At 40.6% G+C, this 13,790-nt stretch overlaps 1 protein-coding gene across 2 annotated transcripts in view; it reads right to left on the bottom strand.

Annotated features, from left to right (window-relative positions):
• SGMS2 (sphingomyelin synthase 2) overlaps positions 1-12,930 on the bottom strand; it is a 30,590-nt gene extending 17,660 nt beyond the window's left edge. The window contains exon 1 of one of the 2 annotated variants that reach the window (XM_054824844.1): positions 12,871-12,930. The gene's annotated coding sequence lies outside the window, so the exon portion shown is untranslated. Of the gene's footprint in view, positions 1-12,374; positions 12,838-12,870 lie in introns of those variants that run through there. The other variant, XM_054824843.1, reaches the window with a different exon arrangement.
• Between the last annotated feature and the right edge of the window lie 860 nt (positions 12,931-13,790).

The raw sequence follows: 13,790 nt of genomic DNA, 5'->3' as shown, positions 1-13,790 counted from the left end.
CTGTAGTACTCTTCCCAGACATTTTGCTATCTCCATTTTGGCCTCACCCTACAGGTCAGAAGAGGCTGAGAATACTATTAATGTGTTTTTACTGGCCCTCAGAGTTACTACTTATCTCAGTACCTACCTGAACATCTCCAAAAGATTTCAAGCCTCTCCATTATTCTCTGCTAAACTGCAGCCTTTGGTAAGAAATATTTTCTGTCCTCTAGCATTTCACAACCCTGCATTGAACATCACTGCAATAACAATCTTATGTCAAGCCTCTCATGAGGCTCAGCGTAGAGGCTTTTACCATTCACAACAATCCTTTCATTTTTCTCCTTTCCCTTCTCACCTAGTAGTCTGAGAAGTTCATAGCTTTTTTTAAAGCTTTTAAAGAAGATTTAAAGAGCCAAGAAAGGTTTTAAATAACAAAGCTAGTGATGTTCATCCCAAATTCCCATTAACTGCAAGATTAAAACTATTCCTGCAAGAAAACAGCAGAGTACCATTGTCAGCATTGCTCCTAGAAAGAGTTATCATTAGATTCTCTCATTGTAGCATTAGACAACTGCTTAGTAACATCTACATCTTGCCCATGCACATACAGCATGACTAAAAAGGTACAAATGAAGTTAATCTAATCACTGGAGTTACACTGACCCTACCAATTGGTAAAGTCTGGTGTGAAAGTATGAGGTTACTCTGAATCTACATCAAATGCTTCTATAATACACTGTACCACATACCTCAGGTAGCAACTTCCACTCTGTAAGCTACCTGCTGTGCTCAAGGGAGGCTTCCAGTCATCGAACATGTTATCTTTAGAAGTATAGGAAAGTAAATGATCACTCAAGTTAATCAAGCATGAATGTGAAGTGGAAATACAAGCTGGCCAATCAAACTGTCTGCTAAATAGCATTTGTATCAGTTGCCCAGCATGCTGCAGCTGAATATTGTTTATAGTTCTTGATCACATTTTCAGGTGAGGTCCTAGAGCTCTAAAACATCTTTCTAAAAGGTAAGTGGTTTATAAAAATTATTCAAAAAGCGTATTAGAGCATTCTTATCCCATGTCCAGCCAGACATATATATACACACACACATGACTTGGGAGAGGAAAGGGAAGAGTCACACAGACTAGCTGGAATGTGGAAAAACTTAACAGGGTGACAGATTCTATAAACTGTTCTCCCAAAGCACACTGCAGCAGTCAGAACTGCAGCTGCCAAAACTGTTTAAAAGAATAGTCAGTCTCCTCTGTAGAGTGACCAAGACCAGTGATGATGTGAATGTGTGCTAAGTAACCATGGCGTACAGTAAATAAAAGGTGAATCAACTAATTCCATGTGATCAGTTACAAAAGTTTAAGGAAAGAACTAAGTGTTCAACTAGAAATAGTGTAATCCATTTTAAAAGAAAATGCAGAACTTGGCAAAATTAGGGCTGAGTAAAAACAATTATTCTGGTCTACCAACTGGTCTCTTCTCATGAAGAAGGACATCTGATTACACATTACTATTTCGGCTGTGTTCCTGCATGAATCTTCCTCCAAAATACCATGCACATATCAGCAAGGACAGTTCACATACTGGCTTTAGAAGTGACCTTCTAATTTTAGGGCTAATTGACATAATCTGAGACAATTACTGTCTAGAGCAGAACCTGAAAGCTAGACACCACTGGCTTGGATGTCAAGAGCTTTCACCAGCATAGCACTACAGCAATCCAGGCCACTTGTTCAGGTACCTACCTAGCTAAACAGGCCAGCATAAGGGCTCGCAGAATCTAGCCTGCGCTAAAGTCAGTTGTTCCAGAAACTGCTGCCATGTGGCCATTCTGCAGCTAAAGCCATCGCACATGTCTCTGCTCTTAACTACTCTCCTAGGAGAGTATCGTCTTGCCAGCAGTAGGCCCGTGCACCCAAATATCAGTGGCACCAATACTACCTCAAGAACTCACATCTGTTCTAGAGAGACAGCAAAGGGCATGAAGGGAAGTCACATAGGGACTTAATCTAGAAGTTCGACCATGCCAGTTTCACTTGATAGCCACTACTTTAAAAAGCAGGTAACTTTACAATTTCATAGCTGCATAACAAGCACAGAAGATAAAGTGTTATTTCACAACACGACAAGGACAACGTTAAACACATCAATACCATGCCTTGCATGACAGACATCGTCTAAGAAGAAAAACCTCCACAGTAGCAATTACACAATTGCAAAGGAGACAGACAAGAGCCCTCTAGACTAATGAAAACCAATTAGGAAGAAAACAAAGACCCATGTACATTAGGCTACAACCCTAACATCTGAGTCATACTAAGATGTTAATGACAGCAGGCATTCCAAGCAGGCAGGCCAAGAAGATGGCCTGACACTTTCTACATTAATCCCAGCTCATGCAGTCTCTTAAAACTGCTTTATCATGACAAGACACAGAGATGGGGCTGGTTCAGAACTTGCCATACAAGCTGCCACCCAGAAGGGCATGTTTTATTTAGCTGGAAGCAGAAGTAAAGCTGGGATACTAGCAAATTCCACCTCATGTTAAGCTGCTTCACTCCCCTCAATGCAGCAGTAACAATTATAGTTCCTGCAAACAGTCTAGGCATGCAATTTTAACTCATATTACAGCTTAATGTTAATTTTATTTAACTGCATGAAGTACAGTTATCTCTACTGTATTTCTGCATAAACATAGTGGGTCACAAGTTACTTGTGCATAGGGTGTTTTTTGTTGGTTATGTTTTTAACAAAACAAAACCAGAAGGAATCCATTTTTTCCCCTTCCTAATACTTTGACTTTTAAGAAGTCAGAAAGTCTTTTTCTGCTGGATTTTTTTAATAACCAGAAGCTATTTAATTGTATGCACATATGAAAGAAGTTTAAAGAAACTGTCTAAAAAATGTCTTTACATCAAGTAATGCACAATGCTGCTCTGGTACAAGAAACTAAGAAATTCTAACTTGATAAGTCCTACAGAAAGCAGGATCTATGCATACAGCAGCTATATTATGCCTTCCTAAAACTTTCTAGATGAGTTTCCATCATTCAGTACCTCACTCAAGACACCACACAAGAAACAGGTTTTCTATGTAGTAGTGTTAGTATTCTAGCAAAGGCTGCTAAACAAGTCAGCCTGAAAAATCACATCCAGCCTGAGTAAATCTGATTTCTTTATTTAAGGTAATACAAGTTGTGAGCTGCCTTAAGTATTGAATATACAGATGTGCAGCTCATACGGAGAAAAGGAGTGTCACATCTTTTGAGTAAAGACATCTTCCAAAGCCAAAACCATTTCTTCCTACATGCCCAGGAAAACTATACTAAACCATACACTCAAAAAAGTTTTATCTTCAACTCTGAAATAGTTGAATTCCAACAGGGTAATTAGCTATCCTACTCTAAAAAGGACTTTTCAGAGAAAGCTCTCAGATTCCCAAAGTTTCCTCATGTCCAACAGCATGATTTATGAAACAGATTTGGACAGAATTGAGACCTATTCAACCCTGCTTCTATGGGGCAACAGCACAAGCCCTATGATGGCACAAGCTGTGGTCTCTTGTTCTGCAAGGCATCAGTAAGGGCAGTCACCTAAAGTGTCCAGGGTCAGAACTCACAGTAAAATTTCTTAAGCATATTCAGACATCAGAACACTGATCAGTACACCCATACCAAGACACTTTCCAGCAAGAACTCAAGTTTCCACTAACCTTCAACATTTGAGCTAAAGTGGGGACTTCACAGCAGGCAATTTAAAAAACCCACAAAAACACAAAACCAAACCAAAAAACTAGGTAACAAGTTACTATTCAGTTTAACTATACAAGCCATTTTCATCACACACACAGCAGGCAGCATAACACAGGACAAGAGGGTGCTCACACATCTACATACTCTCTCTAAAGTTTAACTCCACTCTGAACTGTTAGGTAAAAGGCTAAATGTTGCTTGACATGTACCAACATGAAGATACATTTGAAATATAGCTTGATTATCCGCAAACATACTTCATGGGCAACCGCTCTATAGGTGCTGCCTGGCTAAGAGGTCACCACAGACAAAAAGGTCCTCTCAAACAAGTTACATCTCAAATTACCTCTTTAGTTACATTAGGCTGATGTTAAACATTAGGCCAAAACTGATTAACTAGTTTTGATGCCTTCATCTCCTGAGGAAGAATGTCCTGTTGAGTTAAGGTATAGGTCAATTCATGAGTACATCTGGTCTACGTGCCTTCCACTCCCTAAACAGACTCACTTTGGGTGAAGCATTTCAATCTGTTCCTTCAGACCAAGTCTGACATTTTGCTCATAATGAGTTTGTGTCGACAATTACGAGGTTTAGCAGAGAAACAAGCAGCAGCCACTTTATAGCTGAAACAATGCCCAAGAAATTCTAAACTAATAAAATGGAGATGGTTTCTAGATGTTTTCCAATTCACATACCTGGAGTTATGAAGTAACACAGCACAAAAAAAAAAAAGGCTGCCTTTGCTCTTGAACTATGAGCTGTTCTAGACCTGTAGGACTCATGAAAAGAGGAGATAAGGGGTGTGGAAACAGTGTTTTAAAACAGTCATAATAGTGACAAGACAAATAAGTCATCCTAAATAACAATACATTTTCTGTCCACCAAGACTTTTACGCCACTGAATCACGCTATTACAAATACACAACAAAAATACTGTGTCCTGCAGTTTACAAGCCTTTTGATGAAAGGAGAAACACTTGTAACCTGACTCTAATTGAAAACACTATAGAATATCATCACAAATATATGTGTAAACAGATTTTTTCGTGTTCTGTTCTCAGCAATGCATGACCAAATCATAAACCACATAGTATCAGCCTAACACCTGCTGAGTGATACAAACCATTAAAACCAGAATAAGGATTTTCATAATAGGAAGCATTATGGAAGATTAATCAAGATAGTAGTTCTTTGAGCAAATTATGTGAGGCCTCAGTACAATATTCCTCTTGTAACTTTCCTCATAATTGCAATTCAGACTTTGATAACCAACAAATTTTTGCATATTGCACGCATCACAGTCAAGTTTTGACTAAACTGTGCTACCTTAAACACACATTCTAGAAAGGCTTGCAGTGCAAAAAGCTTTGTGTTGATTTCACTACAACAGGATGCAGGGGGAGAACAGAAAGAAAGTACACATGCATGCATACTTAAAAAAAGTTGTGGGTAAAGTAAAAGAACACAATTCTAGTGTTTACCCTTAATGCAGCACAAGAGAACAGAGAGCTCCTGCTTTCCTGCAACACTTCGCTGCACTCCAGGCCTTTGAGGAGGAAGTGCCACGTTTCATCATCAGTCATTCTGTACTGAGCTCCTCAAATGTAAGGGAGCTGAAGAGTTGTAGTCCAAACTCTGTGATATGTAAGAGTTTATTTTAAACTTTCTGTAAGTCCAAATTAAGAAAAAATACCTAAACAAACTGTTTATGGGAACATTCATCCTGCAGATTAAAACTAAGCCAGGCAGCTACTTATCTCGTTCAGATCGTCCAATTACTAGAAAGCATTGTACACAGGAAAGCATAAACTGCCCGCAATCTGTAGAATTATGCTTTTAAAAAGAAACACTACATATAAATGAAACAGACTTCTAGAGCAAGAAGTGTAATTTAGATTGTTAGAGCTGAGAATTTCTTCAGCCCACCTATTTTAACTTTGATATGACAGGTTTTGTGCCTTGCCCTGTGGTTGGTCAGCTGAGGTGTATTTCATCCATCTTTCTAACTTTTAAAAAGACAGCACAAGTTACTGACTTTTACCACAGACATACACATTATTCCACCCTACTTGACACAGACTAGTTATTCTACACAGAAGAAAAGACTACTTATCATAATACCTATGCCTGCTTGTACATATGAAAATACCTTCCTCTATGCAGTTCTTCAAAAATTGGCTAAGCTAATGACCATGGTTACCACAAAAAAAAATCAGTGGTGAGAACTTGCCATTCAATTATATAGCATACATAGTATTCAATTTCATGGTGGTAAATACTACTAAGATGATGAATTCTAAATAGTGTCTGCAAATTCAGGATACAATGACTGCAGTGGACATAAGTTTAAACCCATAACACTCAACTCTTCAGTAAGTTGTCTTCATATTAACTTCTAAGTTCACTATGGCACCTTAGAAGAAGCAGTGCCTTTAATACTTCTTGCTTCAGAGCCAAACAGGATGCTCCAGCCCTTCCTCTCAAGACTGAAGTCCATCATGGAAGTTAACATATTTCTAGGAAAACAAAAACACTGAAAAGAGTTGTTTTTCTATTTTAGTGCATGATCACTTTTAATAGTCAATACAGGATTCAAACCATTTCAGTCAATCCTCTTTCTCACAGGACGGAAAGAAACACAACTTCATTTTGGAGGACCACCTTTAGCTTTCTGGCACACTTTCCACATCAAGTAGAATTGTTTGGTTTCTTTTTCAAAAAAATTTCAAAAATCAGTCCCTATAGCTGCATACAAAGTATACATATGCAGCAAAACAATTCTGCAAAAACACAGCAGACTGAGCATCTGTACTTCAACAACTGCAGCTGAGCAAGTGTCTTAAGTTAGCCTTGTTACTTAAGTAGGGCCAAACTTTGTGCTCATGATCCTCTACAAGACCAAGGTGGTATGCCAGAAGACAGGCATGAACTCTTAAGTGACACACTCAAAATGGTATATAGTCAGAGTGAAATCCAATGAAAACAAGTTAATGCTTTTGAGAATGGCACTGTAAAGAACCCTTACACAGCATCCTTATGAATTAGTACAGTATTACGAAAACAGGAAAACACACTAGCTTTGGTATGAATTTAGTCAGGCTCCTAATACAGAGGAGCTAAAAGTAACATGAGTTAACTTTAAGCTACAACATATTGATAGTTTCTATGCACTCCTGAAATAGGTAAGTTAGCAGAACAACTAGTAAGTACAAACTAATCCAAAGCAGATCCATAGCAATTCATTTCTCTCAGCATTAAACAAAGTTTGCTTTCAAAATTTGAGTTTAAATGCTTTTGGGTTTATATTGGAATTCTAATACATAAATTTGAACCAGAATAACTGGTAGAGGATAAAATGACAGAATTCTACATTAAACGTGTTTTGAGCACTGTTACAACAGTAATACAGCATTCCAGTTTTGAAACTGTCCTTTTGAGGCAGAGGTAGTGATGGGAACAGTTTGCTTCAATACGGTCTGTGTTCAGTCTCAAACCAAGACACGGGCAGTGGTATTTGGCACCCTTATAAAGCATCTACAAATAGCAAGTGCCATTTCCCATTTACAAGCTTGACGTGGGGGAACTACAAAAAATCAGATGAGCTGTAATTACTGTAGAAGTGTATTAGAACTATCAACAAGCTGTAAGATTCTGTCCATATGAAAGACAGAATTAATGACTATGAGGCATGACCTTCTTTACTGCTGTTTCTCTTTAACAAATTATGTCACCTAAATAAGGAGACTCTCCTTATTTAGGTCTGCTCCACTAACCAACTGTCCAGCACTAGAGTTAACATAAGCAGGAACTTGGGTGTGTGCATAAGTAAATATTTTGTCACTGTTGTGTACAGTTCACATAACTGAAATTAATTGTGAGAAGTCATTCAGCACTCATTACGCAATAGTTTAAGTTCTCAAGAGGTTAAGCAGCATAAAAGCTCTAAAAAGTAAGAAATGCAAACATGTCAACAGGAAAAAAAAATCAGTGAGAACAGGTGACTTAATAAAAGACTCTTACAGATGCAAGTGTTCTATTAAAGATATATTGGGGAGGTAATGTCTGGCAAAACACTTGTAATACCACTTCAACAAAGGAAAACCATTACCTTTTGCTTAGGGCTTTAAGCTAGGTCTTACAAGATCCAGGTTCTAGACAAGTTCTACCAGAGGCTTGTTATTTGAGGATGGACAGATTCCTGCACTCTGATAGGGTTACAAACTCCCACTTATTTTACGGTTAACCAAGATTTTAAAAAGAAAAACAAACCAATCAATCAAATTTAAGTTCTAGTATGAGAGGCATGAACACCAGAGATTTGCAATTAAACAAAATAAACAAAAAACCTCTTCGAAGTTACACTCTACAAACACAAACTCCAGTAAGTTTGCTAGTTCACAGTGACAGTTGGCCATAAGAACTTGCATAAAGACAAAAACTGAACATACTAGCATGATTTAACCCATATTAGTACTTAAAACTTTATTCTTGGAACATTCAAGCTTACTATAGTAGCAAGACTGACCTGGGCCCAAGATACCAATGGAGACACTAGGTGAAAAGATCTCTCCCAAATGAATCAGAGTTACATAACCCAGTGTGTCTCATGTGAAGTTGTGACAAGTAACAGGTAAACTAGCCTCTGAAACATCATATTTCACTAGGAACATTACCAACTGCTTAGGGAGTTTCTGAAAACCAGTGATTAGAAACTGCTGCAGGCAGTTTGTAAATTCTCAGATGGGCGATTAGAATGAACAGCTTAAATATATTTAACTTCCTGGTTTTGTTTTCCTTACTTAATTCGAGTTTTTTCACAATGTCCATTGCCTTCTTTCACCAAAGTAAGATTTCTGTAATTGGAGATACAAATAATGATTAAATGTGTACTCCAAACTTTTCTGTTCAGTTTCAGCCATGAAACGCATACATCTTACTTAAGAAACTGAATCACACTCCATTTAAGAGTCTAGATTACTGCCAAATAAAAAATAATCCTGAATGAATTTAAGTTTAGTCATTCTTAAGCAAAAGTGTCCGTAAGTGCTCTGCATCAGTTCAGCTTAAGTCACTAAAGTTAAGCTGATGCAACTTTCAAAAACATTCAGGGCTGCACCAGAGAGGCTCAGCATCTCTTTCTCAAGGAAGAACAGGTGTACAACCCTAGTCCACTTTGCATCAGTAACCACAGACATATAAAAAACACTGCAAAGCTTAGTGTGAAGCTTACTGCACAGGATTCTAGTACGATTCAGCCTAAGGAAATCTGAACATATAGAGAAAAGGAAACACAAGACTACAGAAGGGAGCAACAAGAAATTAACTCTAAAAGCCAAGAACAGCAAGACATTGCTTTGCACAGCAGCAAAGCTCACCCTTTGGAAGCCTCACAGTTCCACTGATAGCAGCAACTTGTTCTTTATAAACTTTGTAAACAAAAACTAAGTGGGATGTCCTTCAAACTTAAACATGGCAGTTGCAAGTTACCTTTCTCAGTTTATGTAGGTTAAGTGAAAGCAAGACATCTGCTTCTTTGTTCAGGTACCTTCAAGTGAACAGGATGTTCTAGGGTTACACATCCGAGAAAAAGTATTTTATCCGGAACATTAAATAGTTAGATATCAAATACATACTTTACTATAAAACTGTCCTGTCAGAGTGAATGCAACGACGTTTTCCTGAGTAATCACGCGCAAGACTTATTTTCTTTGAGGATTTAGACCCAAACACTGTTTTATTAAGAACCATTCTATTTGCAATGATGAATTCAACAGCTTCAGATACTCTGACAAACTATTTCTTCATCCATACCACAGACTAGACTTCAATATTTTTTAATGCCATCAGGGTGCAAACAACGAGGGGACCCACGCTTGACACTGCATATTTTGAAAGGGACCTAACACACAGTAAGGCAGCAAGTTTTACTCAGCAACCACAAGCATGACCTCAAGGCACAGCAGTCTCTTTGTATTACAGATATTTACCCTCTAGCTAACACAGATGTAGTAACAGGTTTTCCTGAAACTGCTTTAGTTTCAGGATACAGTTTAGTCCTATTAAAATTCATATCAACAGCTATAAAGTAGGCTTCCAAAACCAATTATATTGGTAAGAAGTACTTCATTCTTTGTACTACATATATCTCTGCACAAGAGCTATTCTGGGGAAAAAAAAAACCAGTGATAACATAAGCAAGTGTCCTTATATAGGAGACACCTGGTTATTAAAGTTCTGGAGCCTCACTAAACCAGTCAGTTTCAGTATACTTAAGAAATCTCTGTCAAACAGGTGCAGAATAGATAAGACAGAGCTATCTGTGTTAAATAAAACTTCCCCATCAGCAGCTCTTAAGATCTTCAGCATCTGCTGGGACAGTGGTGCCTGGATGCCTGACATTCCTAGTGTCCGCAGCATCTTCGGGGACAGTGGTGTCCATGGTACAAACAATTCTCCCAGCAGACACAGATCTCTGAAGACAGTGGACCTAGTGTTACATTAATCTTCCCAGCATCTGTTCAGACTACTGCAATACCATATCCATACTAAATAAAATGTCACAGCATCTGTATTGTCCACTCCCCACAAATAGTATCAAAGAACACTGTAGACCAACAGCCCATCAAAATCAGAAAAAAATCCAAACAGAAGATGCATGCAATTTTATTACAAATATCTGCATCTTCACAGTCTTTTTCTATACTAGGAGACTTAATTGTAATTAAGTCTTCAAACCCCTTCTTTTCTATTCCCTGGTCATTCAGAAAAACTATTCAGTTTTTAAATCCATCACTTCTTTCAATGTTTTAATTTTTTTTGTCCTTAATACACTACTTTCCAGTCTTCATACTTTTATTTGGTACACTAATACACTGTAAATAAAGAATTCTCTGTCTTTTTGACTTAAAAAAAGACTTGAGATGAAGTCCCTTATTCAGCTCTCCCAGAGACAGGGAGGTATGTGTCTGGATTTTTCATTGTTTGTTGGGGTTTTTTTGGGTTTGTTTGGGTTTTTTTAATTGATAAGGAAATATGAAGTTTTTCATAACACTGCATTCATGATGTAACACTTTGCAAGTCTACTTCAAACATTAAGTTTTGAATTCAGAAAAAAAACTAGTTTATGAAAACAGGATTGTTAAGTCTTATCATTTGTGTGTGAACCACGGCTCAAAATTTAAAATTTAGGGGTACAAAAAGTCATTCTAGATTCAGATTACCAACCTAAGAGTAGAAAAAGATTCCATCTTTGCTCTCTTCAAGTTCTCATTTCTCCATTTTATAAGTTCACTTCAAGGACAGTACAGAAATCAATCTCATTAGCAGCCTTTATCTACATAGTATTGTCATCACTTCACAATTTCACTTAAAGTTCCCACCACCACCACTTTGATTTGTCCAAACACCCCTTATGAGTGGCACATACTACACAGGGTATACTTGAAGTATATTTTTCTGAAGGACAGAGACACAAATATATGTTTCTCTAAAATCAGACATGGATTATATTTTTTTTTACTGAAAAGCAATGCAAATCCTATCCAAAAGAATAAAAAATGGAAACAAGCGCATTGACCTTTCTAGTAAACTAAGTCCTAGATCATTTAAGTTCGGTTAAAGAATGTCACTGGTTTTAGAGAAAGAGTATCTCAGGCTATCCCATCTCTGAAAACTTGCCCCATCAAATAATAACACATATAAACAACTACATTAAGTGTAATAAAAAAAGCAGTTTGGGTTGGGGTTTTTTTTTGGCAAACCATTTAACAAATCCAACTTAAAGCAAAGCTTGCCAAAATTCCTGTAAGGCCCACTGCTCAGAAAATATCGTGCACCTGCTCAGTTTATGCAATACCTCTACTCACCTATATAATTAACTGTGTCTAAATTAATACCTATTAAGTGGTTTGAGGAGAGTTATTTTCTAAGGCCTTTAAAAATATCAAATAAAAAGATTAGAAATGGATTAAAGTGAACACCAGCTATTCTAGGAGTTTTATTATCTCACCAGAAGATTATGCATTAACTGCTTCTGACAAGTATTTTGAGCTAAATTTAAGCCAGAAACCATGCAGTGTTAACAGAAATGTACTCTGCCACTAAGTCAAGAAGTTTAGTTTAGCTCCGCTTCACGAAGTTTAAGAGTGGCTTCAACGGAGCATACCTACAGTAACAGAAGACCCAAACAACCCCCGCCAGCAATACACCTTTACAACACCGTTATGATCCTTACAGTAACCCTTTATCTTCCCGAGCTGAAATCAGGCATTTTGAAGTCCCCTCCTGTTCAACCAGGTATGCGGTAGGGCTCCAAGCGCTGCGTGCACACTGCCCACATCAGGAACGTACACTTTTACCAGCTAACCGAGTATGTTCCACACATTACGTGTTTGCAAGAGAAATCAAAACAGCAGGTGCCCTCCCCAATTAGAAGGGCCTCTTCGAGAGTAAAATTACGACTATTTTACAGCTAAAACATACATGCCTTAGAAATGGAAGAGACCGCAAGCGTAGGATTGCTCTTCCCCGTCTCCGCTGGGTTCACACGTAGAGGTCTTGTGTGAAAGAGGCTCCCTGAGCGCCCGCCTGCGGTGTGCCATACTTACACTCCACCTGTGCCGTTCCCAACTTACCTACTCAGCTGCGTAACGCAAAAGCTCGCACTGCTGGCAGTTCCTCAAGTCTTTTTTGGAGCCTCAGGGCTCTTAGGTTTGGGCTTTGCCGTTTCCTTTTGGCCAGGCACTCCCAACACTGAGGCAGCAGCACGCAGAAGCAGCTAGAAAGTTTGCCACGATCGCTACCTTCCCCTGCAATCCGCTCCTCTCCCGGCCTCAGACTCTTCTCCTTCCTGGCGAAGGGGACTGGCTTTAAGGGCGTCAGCGGAGGCGACACTTCTCAGAGAGCTTTCCTGCCCGCAGCGCTACCTCAGCCGTGCCGCACTGGAAGCGCTCCCCCGCTGGAGGGCGGCTCCGGGCCGGGGGGGGCGCCGGGGGCACCAGCGATCGCTCGGCGCTGCCGCCGTGTTTACCGCGAGTCTCATGCTCGCCGCGAGAGCCACGGTCCGCCCTGACATCATTCATTCTCTCACACACGCACACCCGCCCACTCCATTTCCAAACAGTGACTCACCCGGCGCTGCTGCTATTCAGAGGCAGGGCTAGAAAAACCGGCAGGACCTCTAACGGAGACCCCGCCCGCTGATAAAGGTGGCGCGTGGCAGCGCGGCCCCGCCCGCTCGCTTCCCCCCCCCCCCCCCAACCCGCGCCTCTGCGCGCGCGCGCTGCCCGCCGCCCCGTGTGGCCGGGGAGCCTCCTCCCGGCGCCGCCAAACCGCCTTAACCGGGCCGGGGACGGCACCTCCTCCGCGGTACGCGAGGTCTCGGCAGATGCGGAGATGCCGGTGCCCTCCCAGGGCTCTACCCCCGGCCTCCCCTCCCTGCCCGCAGCTTCTGCCCGGATCCCAGCTGCCATGCCCGCAGCCGCCTTCTCCTCCTCAAACCACACACGCCTCTGCCGGGGGGGTGGTTCCCCTCCCTTGCCGCGGGGGAAGGGTTAAGTTAGCTGGCACAACGGGACAGCGGCATCCGTCCTGCACCCATGAAACATTTGTCAACAGATAAGCATTGCGTGCCCGGAGCCAGCCCAGTGGCAGAGGCGCAGTGCTCGGGCCGCTCCAGCCACCGGGGGCCTGGGCCGCACCCCCATGGCCAGGCCAGACCCGAGCAGGGAAGGGCTTCCCGGTTTTACCGGGGGATTTAATTCCCCGAACTCTGTTCTGACATGAAGGATGACTGTCGCTGAATTCCCCTGCTTCTCATGCGCTTCACCCCTGCCTTCGGACTTGACTTTGTTCCCCATCATTACATACCAACCGGATTTGTTGGGAGTCCCTGGTGTAGCAACACAGGATTGGCAGGGGGAGGGAGGGGGACGAAGGTGTCAACTCATCCACACCGAAACTGGCTTTGGCCGAGGTACACCTGTCCTGCCTTCAATTCCCACGGCTGCAGCAACCAGTGCAGTCACATGAAAGGAAGGAGACCTGGTTCA

Source organism: Grus americana, chromosome 4, assembly GCF_028858705.1.
Source record: "Grus americana isolate bGruAme1 chromosome 4, bGruAme1.mat, whole genome shotgun sequence".
NCBI classification, from domain to species: Eukaryota; Metazoa; Chordata; class Aves; order Gruiformes; family Gruidae; genus Grus; species Grus americana.
This window is presented reverse-complemented; position numbering and strand designations above follow the sequence as displayed.